The 9,728-nt window shown below is 36.2% G+C and overlaps 1 non-coding gene across 1 annotated transcript; it reads right to left on the bottom strand.

The window, feature by feature from the left end:
* Positions 1 to 3,105: 3,105 nt before the first annotated feature.
* On the bottom strand, positions 3,106 to 3,212 carry LOC125997632 (U6 spliceosomal RNA). Its single transcript, XR_007491672.1, has one exon. It is a non-coding gene; the product is annotated as a U6 spliceosomal RNA (small nuclear RNA).
* Between the last annotated feature and the right edge of the window lie 6,516 nt (positions 3,213 to 9,728).

Here is a 9,728-nt window from a genome sequence, read left to right as displayed (position 1 = left end):
CATATATGTGCTTATATTTTAAATCTGAAAGAATAAATTACAAAACTTTAAAACATAGCTTCTTGGAATGAAAGAGATAGGAAAGAGAAAGAAGAGCAACTTTTAAAAGTTTATTTTATTGTGTAAGTTTGACTTTAAAATCATGTAAATATTTTACAAATTACAAGCCAAAATTAAATTTTCAAAAGCAATCTCTAAAAACAAAGAGTAAAATGAGTGAAAGGAATCTCATGATGTATCTATTTGGTTGAAGCCATTCCAAGTGAATTGAAATCACAATAATTTGTACATTCTTAGCAGAACTCAATACAAAAATACACCCTAGCCTTAAGAAAAATAATATTAAACTATTATTAGAAATTTGTTATTGTAAGACTCAGTAGTGTGAAATAAATTAATAATAATTTGGTGTCATGGAGAAAAAGATGTTCGGTGTCAGAAAAGGAAAAAAAAATAGGCAAAAGTAACAATAAGTAAAAACTTTGTAGTTAATTCTGAATCTGAACTGGATTTACCTCTGTAAAACCATGATTTTTCTAGCACTTCACAAGTCCTAGAAGCAATGAACGGCACATTATCACTGAGCATTCCTAAGGGCCAAATCATTATTGCTTACAAGCACTATTTCATCACTGAAAGAAGTCAGAAATTCTCAGAGAAGTGGTTGATTCCAGGTTGAAAAAGGAATGTAAAAGATATACCTGAAACAAGACTTGGGAACCAAACAAATATTTTGTCTTCCTTTGAGTTAAGAGCGAACAATTTGAGCATTAATACGGCTAAGCAAAGTGAAATGAAATACAACAAATATATTTAAAGCATGAGTTTACAAATATATTTGTTAGGCTTGTGCCTGATCACTTTTGCAAAATATTAGCTAACCATTGAAAAGTGAAAAATAAAAAAGCCAAGTGTTTATTTTGATACCTACCTATTTGTGTAGGACAAATAGCAGATAAGAGCAAGTTTCTTTCTAGAAATATCTCAGTTAAAACAATTTGCAAAAACCAATTTGCAAAACTTAATTAAAAAGTAAATTTATGTAGTAATTATAAATGGCTGTTAAAATAAGGAAATGAAGGCAAACAGATAGCATTTTTTTTATAGAAGTCTAACTTCTATAAAGTAATTTTGAAAAAAATAAATCAAATCCAAATAGGATCCAAACTCTAGATCTAACTACAAATAAGTGAAAGTAAATTAAATTAAACAAAATAAAATAATAAAAATAAATAAATAAAATAAAGGGGTCAGAGAGACAAAAAGTTTGCTTAGCGTGTAATCTGGTTTGAATCCTGGCATCACATACTTGGCCTGAGCAATGGACCATGATGTGCTTCCTCAGCACCACAAGTTGTGGCTCTCTCTCCACACACACAAAAACAGAGAACATACTAACAATATACAAGTTACATGAACACAATAAAAAATCAGCAAAATCGGGATTGTAGGAAACTATTAGTTAAACCATGTGGTTTCTACAACAATGAAGTGCAATTTTTTTTTTTTATTTCTGTTTTGGGGACACACTATGGTGCTCAGAGGTTCTGAGGTCTGTGCTTAGCAATTATCCTGGTGGACTTGGAGGAACCTATTTTATTAATTACATTATATTAAATTCTAAAACCTGTTTTATTGATAGGATGCCAGGGAGGGGACAGAACCCTGGTTGGCCTTGTACAAAGCAAACTTCCTATCTGCTAATGTATAATTCACCTTTAAGAAGGTGCAATTTCTACAAAGTAATGAAAAAGGGCCTTGCAGTGATTCAGTTAAAGAATTTATTTACCTAAAAAATAAATAAATAAAAAGAAAGAGGTCAAAGCCATAGTGCAGAGGGTAGAGCCTTGCATGTGACTAATGTATTTTCAACCCTTCGCATCTAGACAGTCCCCTGAGCACCTCTCAGGTAATTTCTGAGTACAGAGACAGGATTAACAAATGATTACTGCCAGGTGTGACCCCCCCACACACAAAAGAAGCAATTAAGAAAAAATTTCAATTAAAGGAATGAATGTGACAGATTACACACTTGCAAAATATAGACATTATTCAAATCCTAATGCATACATAAATTTTAGGAACTGAATAATGTGTGTATAGATAAGTTAACATCATACATATATTTAAGCAAAGCACATTCATATATTCAAAGCATATATATTAAAGCAAAACATATTCAAAGGTTTTGATATTATAAAGAAATTATTATAGGGTTTCTTTGTTGAGGATGGTATTGTAGTGTTTAAAAATAAATGCTTGCCTTATAAATATACTGACTGGATGTCTATACAATGAATTTTGAAATAAAATAAAAATGTAGGTAAAATTCTTCTGTAAATAAAGTTATCCTTAGTCCCATAAAGTATAGAAAAAAAGTCTGCCATCTAACTAAACCTAATGGTTTTCCTTTTACTAGTGGAACAAATGAGTACTCTTTTACGTCACATGAAAAAAATAAAACCCATGGCATATATATTTAGCTGAGTTGTATAAAGAAATGTGTTCATTAAATTATAAAACCATATGCAGCCCGGAATGCACTCAGATGAATTTATAAAAGTGAAATATGCTGACATATGACTCTATCACAATCGGTGCTAAAGATTTCTCTTTTGGGACACTACAGAGTGTATATGTCATTAAGAATAGAGCAGAACATTTATTTACTCAGGGCAATAAGCTGGAAGAAGTGGGCAGATGGAGTGGTCCAGGCATGGAATTATAGCCGAGGAAGAGATAAAATAGGCAGCATTAGGAACAAACTGCCACATCAGGGCTGAGACAAAAACAAGCTTTAGGAAAAATAATCCCACTCATTTACTCATCAATAACATTCTCATTCATGCTTCCCTTTTTACTTTGAAGGAGTCACTACAACAGAGCTAGGAGGTAGGGCAGTGCTAGGGATAGCTACTCCAAGTAATGGTCAGCCTAGTGGCACAGACTGATGGTTTTCCAACAGTGCAAGAGGTTACCAGGACCATACCCACTGGTACCTGAGAGATCACAAGTTGACAAGGCTTGAACTCAGACCTCATACATGTGTTTTACTACCTGCTCTTTTTCCCTGTGTCCTTCACTCATTTTCTTTCTTTTTTTTTTTTAAATATGGAACGCTTCACGAATTTGCGTGTCATCCTTGCGCAGGGGCCATGCTAATCTTCTCTGTATCGTTCCAATTTTAGTATATGTGCTGCCGAAGTGAGCACCTTCACTCATTTTCTAATCAATTAGCTTTTGATTGAATCCTGTGTGCTAGACACTACTGTTAATGATGGGATACAAAAGATGAACAAGTAGGCCTTTCCTCCATTTGTGCAGCTGAGTGTGGTAAACAGCTGGGTACAGCCAGGATTCCATCCAGGAGGCCATGTTAGCAGATGTCTGGAATGTATACATTTTGAGAAAGGCAGGAAGATGTCAGTGGACTTCAGAGAGGAGGTGATGGCCCAGATGTGCTTTGAAGCAGGAATAGAAAGCAATGTGTTGAAGAATAGTTTGTGACAGAAAATACGAGAACATGAGCATAAAGCAGTATTTGCGGACCTAGGCATAAAAGAAATCAAAGGTAACTGACAAGAGGCAATTATAATTGAGAAGTTCAGACATTTGCCATTTACAAACAATCACATCACAGAGCTGAGAGGCAGGGCAGGATTTCAGTCCAGGTTAGGGGAGAGAATGGTAGGAACCCCTAACCTAACAGTTTATTACCGCATGGAATAATGGCACATATCCAGCTCCCTGAGCTAAGGGTTGATTCTGAATCTGCACTATAGAAAATAAAGCTACTTTTTAGTCTTGCTTTCAATGAATATTTACCAAATATCTACTAAGTAATATCTTTATTTAAGCACCATGATTACAACCATGTTTGTAGTTGGATTTTAGTTACAGAAAAGAACACCCCTCTTCACCAGTGCAACCTTACCACCACCAATGACCCCCATCTCCCTTCTCCCCTACCCCCTGCCTGTATTTGAGACAGGCATTCTATTTCTCTCACTCACTACCATTGTCATGATAGTTGTTGGTGTAGTTATTTCTCTAACTGCACTCACCACTTTTTGTGGTAAGCTTCATATCGTGGCCAGTCCTTCCAGCCCTCATCTCTATTGTCTGGCTGTTATTACAATAATGTATTTTATTTTTCTTAAATCCTACAGATGAGTGAGACAATTCTGTGTCTATCTCTCTGACTTATTTCACTCAGCATAATAGCTTCCATGTCCATCCATGTGCAGGAAAAGTTCATGACTTCATTTTTCCTGACAGCTGCAGAGTATTCCATTGTGTATATGTATGACAATTTCTTTAACTCATCTGTTTTCGGGCATCTGTGTTGTTTCCAGATTTTTTGGCTATTGTAAATTGTGCTGCAATGAATATAGGCATGTAACGGCATTTTTTGTATTGTGTTTTTGTGTTCCTGGAGTGTATCCCTAGGAGTGGTATAGCTGATCATATGGGAGCTCCATTTCCAGTTTGTTGAGGGAATCTTCATATTTTTTTCCATAAGGGCTGGACTAGACAGCATTCCCACCAACAATGAATCAAAGTTCCTTTCTCCCCACATCCTCACCAGCATTGATTATTCTTGTTCTTTGTGATGTGTGCCAGTCTCTGTGGCGTGAGATGGTACCTCATCGTTGTTTTGATTTGCATCTCCCTGATGATCAGTGATGTGGAGCATTTTTTCATGTGCCTTTTAGCCATTTGCATTTCTTCTTTGAGAAAGCGTGTTCATTTCTTCTCCCCATTTTTGGATGCAGTTAGATTTCTTGTTTCTTGTTAAGTTCTGTCAGTACCTTGTATATCTTAGATATTAGTCCCTTCTCTGATGGGTATTGGGTGTGGTATTGGGTATTCTGGGTGTGGCCTTTGCATCCTTATCACTATTTCCTTTGAGATGCAGAAGCTTCTGATCTAAAAATAGTCCCATTTGTATACCTCCACTTCCACTTGTTTGGACAATGACGTTTCCTCCTTGAAGATGCCTTTAGTCTCAATGTCCTGGAGTGTTTTACCTACATTTTCTTTTATATACCTTATGGTTCCAGGTCTGATATAAATGTCTTTTATTTGTTTGGATTTGACTTTTGTGCATCGTGTTAGGTGGAGGTCCAAGTACCTACTAAATATTAGATATTGTGCTAGGAATTAATAATGCTAGGAATTAAAAAAAATAGCATAGTTATTGCCTTCAGATTGAATCTCTCTTTGTTGAAGCCACAAAAGCAAAAGAGGTCATAAAAGCACGTGATGAAATAGTTCTTGTATTGTTGTCATCAATATTTACATTTTTTAGAATCTTAATAGTAAGGACTGAGACTATGGTTCAAGTGACTCTGCTTAGGAAAAAGCTAGACTTAGAAGGCCCAGAAGAAAAGGATAGAAAGCATTGCAATCTGTTTATTCCCTGACTGCACACTGACCTTTGTCCCTATTATGCCAATGATACAAATTGGCTCTGGCTCTTTTACTCTACTGTAATTCTGGTTTCTCTTTGAGAGTGCCCCCAAATGAATGTATGGTTGGTGGAAAAGTCATTCCCAGTGGCACTGTGATGTCCAGGATATTCATAATAGGAAACACAAACCTTTTGCTTCCTATACCCCACTTGCCCTTTTAGAATTATAGCCTGACACTATCTTATATCCATTGATAATGGGAGATGTTGAACTTGGCCCCTGGCTCATGATTAGGGACTGCCTGTGAGCAATTAAATACTTGCTATATCTTGGTGGCAATCCTACCTCTACAATGATCCAAGGAGCTTTCGGTAAGGAAGACTTCTTATTTTCTTTCCCCCTTTCTAATCAAAATGACCTTCAAAATTCGACTCAGTCATCAAAATCACCTCTCTTGTGAAACATTTCAGAACACCCATCTATTCTTATTTTATCCATGCATTCATTCATATGTATCCACATACTGAACCAACAAAATTTATTAAATTATCAGTGGATGACAGTCCCTGGGGATACAGCAATGAACATCCAGTCATGAACTATGCTCTCATAGAACATGATAATCTTAGAAATAGGAATATCTACTTTTCCTAGCTGGCTAAAGTTATTTGGATAATCAGTTCTTACTATTATGATCCATGTTAATGTTAAGAACTGCCTGTCAGTATTTAAGTAGTTTCTGTATCTTCATAGCAATTTTTTCCTGTTTTAATTTAGTTTTATTAACATTTGTACTGGTCTTGGGAATCTTAATACCATGCTTTGAGGAAGATTTCTTTTTTTTTAATTTTTTCTTTATTTAAGCTCCATGATTCCATACATGATTGTAGCTGGGTTTTAGTCATAAAAAGAACACCCTTCTTCACCAGTGCAACCTTCCCACCACCAATGCAACTCATCTCTCTCCTTCCCTACACCCTACCTGCCTATATTTGAGAGAGGCATTCTACTTCTCTCACTCATTAAGATTGTCATGATAGTTGTTCCTGTAGTTATTTCTCTAACTGCACTCACCACTCTTTACAATGAGCTTCATATTGTGAGCCAGTTCTTCTAGCCCTCATCTCTATTGTCTCTGTGTATTATTACAATAAAGTATATTTTGTGTCTATCTATCTCCCTCTGACTTATTTCACTCAGCATAATAGACTCTAGGCAATTCTAGCTGTTGAATAATCTAGAGAGCTTTAAGAGAGAAACTTTCCCTAAAAATGGGAAGAGAGAAATTCCATTCTAGAGGGGATCATTGCTGTCTCAAGGGTTGATGACAATCACCAATGACTGGATTCTACTCTGTGCCAGGATCTTTAGATGCTAATTTAATTTGATTTTTCAAATAATCTTAGAAAGGGACAAAAGTAATATAGTCCAGCTGGTAGAATGTTTGCTTTTCACATGGAAGGCCCAAGTTCAATCCCTGATATCTCATATGGTCCCTTGAGCCTACCAAGTGTAATTCCTGGGTACAGAGCCAGAAATAATCCATGAGCATGTAGCCCCAAAACAAAAATAAAACAAAAAAATATCTTAGAATGTAGGTTCTAGAACTATGTCTTGAAGACACACAGTCAGTTTGTTTTGGGGTGGGGGGGGTGAGTGAGGGATATTTGGGGCCACACCTGGAAGTGACTTACTCCTGGCTCTGCATTCAGTCATTACTCTTGGCAAACTTGACGGACCATATGGCATGCTGGAGATTAAACCTGGGTTGGCATGCAAGGCAAATGCATTATCCACTCACTATACTACTGTTCTGGGGCCCACATTCAGTGAGGTTAGTAAGCTGCCCACTGAAAAACATAGTCACTTGTTAAGAATGAACATTTTAATAAAGAAATTCTTTAATTGAATCACCATGAGATACACGAGAAGTTTTTCATGATTGAATTTCAGTCATCAATCACAACATCCCTCACCAGTGCACATTTCCACCACTATCCCCAGCTGACCCAGTTTTCCTTCTCTTCTTCCACTATTCTTTATCCTTCTTGCCTCTGGGGCAGACATTTTCCTCTCTCTCTCTCTTTCTCTCTCTCTATATCTCCCTCACTCTCTATCCCTTTTTAAAAATCTTTTAGACACTGTGGTTTGCAATGTTATTACTGAAGGGGTATCATGTATATTACTTTATGTCCTTCCAACACCTAGTCTTGTTCAGATCATTTCTAACAATCATTGTCATACTGATCCCTTCTCTGTCCTAACTGCACTCCCCAGATATTTATAGCAAGCTTCCTACTATGAACATGTCTTCCTGGCCCTTCTCTCTATTGTCTCTGGATATTAATACCATACTATCTTTTTGTTTCATATCCCACAAGTGAGTGCAAGCCTGTCTCTCTTCCTATGACTCATTTTGCTCAGAAAAATATTCTCCCATCCATGTATAAGCAAAGATCCTTTCTCTTTCTGTTTCTGAGCCACACCCAATGTTGCTCATGGCTTATTTCTGACTCTATGCTCAGGGATCAATCCTAGTAGAGCTTGGGGACCATATTGAGTGAAAAGATTGAACCTGGATGAACCACATGCAAGGTATACTGTATCACTCTGGTCCCAGTAAAAGATAGACTTCTATTAATACTTCTTATCCTGTGGCATCCTGCTATCTTTCTGAGAAATAGCCCAGAAAGCTTCTCCATGACATTCCTGACAGTTCTGTGAAACAATGAAGCATGGTGGCCATGAGCTCTGGCCACTATCGAGATGAGATGGAAAGATGACATATCCAGAGCTCAGTGCATTTGAGAAAAACTTCATTCTCAACTTATTTTCAAGGCATTCTTCATTCTCAACCCGTTTTCATTTAGCCTTTAACTCAAGTGCTGGAGATTGGCTAAAAACAATTGGCACATCTTAATGTTTTAGATTAAATGATTTAATTTAATCATTTAATACATAATGAAGAAATGATCTCTTATGGAATCCAGCTCTCAGAGATAAGGTGAATTGTCATTCATTTTGAAATGCATTTTGCATAGACTGTGTAGAATTTTAAAGTCTATTTACCTAATATAAATTGCTCTGATATATTTTCTCTTTACAATAATATGCTGAAAAACAAAGTCCATAATGGCCCCTTTGACTCTCAGCTGTTTTCTGAGAAATGACTTAGTAACTGAGGGGAAAATACCATTTCGAAGTTTGTTGACATCAGCAGCAGGATGGTATGAACCTTAATTTTATGTTTATACTGATATGACATTATTTAAATAACACAGAAAGAGCCATGCTGGCCCAGCAAAATTATGACTTTAGTAATAAATGCCTTCTGAATTCTTGTATCTGAATTTCATTAGCGCTTTTCTGTCCACTTTTCCACGTACTTTAAGATGATATTTGGTGTTGCCATTGGTACTTTATTTTAATAACCATAATGTATTCCCACTAGGAAACTATTTTTACTATACACTGTAATTGGCTTGTTAAAGTTTCCTGTGGAAGAAAATTAGCATTTTTCCCATAGTTTCCCCCTCAGAAATGAGAAAATAATTCTGGGAAAAAAAAGACAATACAGAAGAATCTCAATTTATGCTCCTGATGTGTTACTTTTTAGAAAAGTACTCTTGACAAATATCCATGTTCAAAACAAAACAAAAAAGAGTCCATGTTGCAAAATAAAAAACTTTTGTTTATATCCTTTTGCGTCTTGATAAATTAGTTTGCTTAGTTTAATATTTGACATAATTTTAATGAAGCAAAGTTGTTTTTAGTGAAAGAGATTTATTTAGAGAATTGTAAAAAAGAGAAATGTGTTCAAGAGATAACACAGACTTCTCCAGAGGGAAAGAAGTCTAAATTATATGTTTTTTATTTTCCCCACTTCTTACTGGAACTTCATTATTTATTTTCAAACAATAAAAGTTTATTTATACATGGGTTAGGAGGCCAAAACAAAAAGTCTTGAATCAAAGTCTAAGCAGGTACCAAAATCCAGGTGTTGTGGTAGGGTCAAGCTCCCTCTGAGGACTGGATGAAGAATTTTTTTTTTTTTTTTTGGTTTTTGGGCCACACCCGGTAACGCTCAGGGGTTACTCCTGGCTATGTGCTCAGAAGTTTGCTCCTGGCTTGGGGGACCATATGGGACACCGGGGGATCGAACCGCGGTCCGTCCAAGGTTAGCGCAGGCAAGGCAGGCACCTTACCTTTAGCGCCACCGCCCGGCCCCGAAGAATTTATTTTTTTAACATAATATCTTTATTTAAACACCATGATTATCAAAACATGACTGTAGTTGGGTTTCAATCATAAAAA

This window comes from Suncus etruscus, chromosome 19 (genome assembly GCF_024139225.1).
Source record: "Suncus etruscus isolate mSunEtr1 chromosome 19, mSunEtr1.pri.cur, whole genome shotgun sequence".
NCBI lineage: Eukaryota > Metazoa > Chordata > Mammalia > Eulipotyphla > Soricidae > Suncus > Suncus etruscus.
Note: the sequence above shows the minus strand (reverse complement) of the source record. Positions and strands in the feature narration are given on the sequence as shown.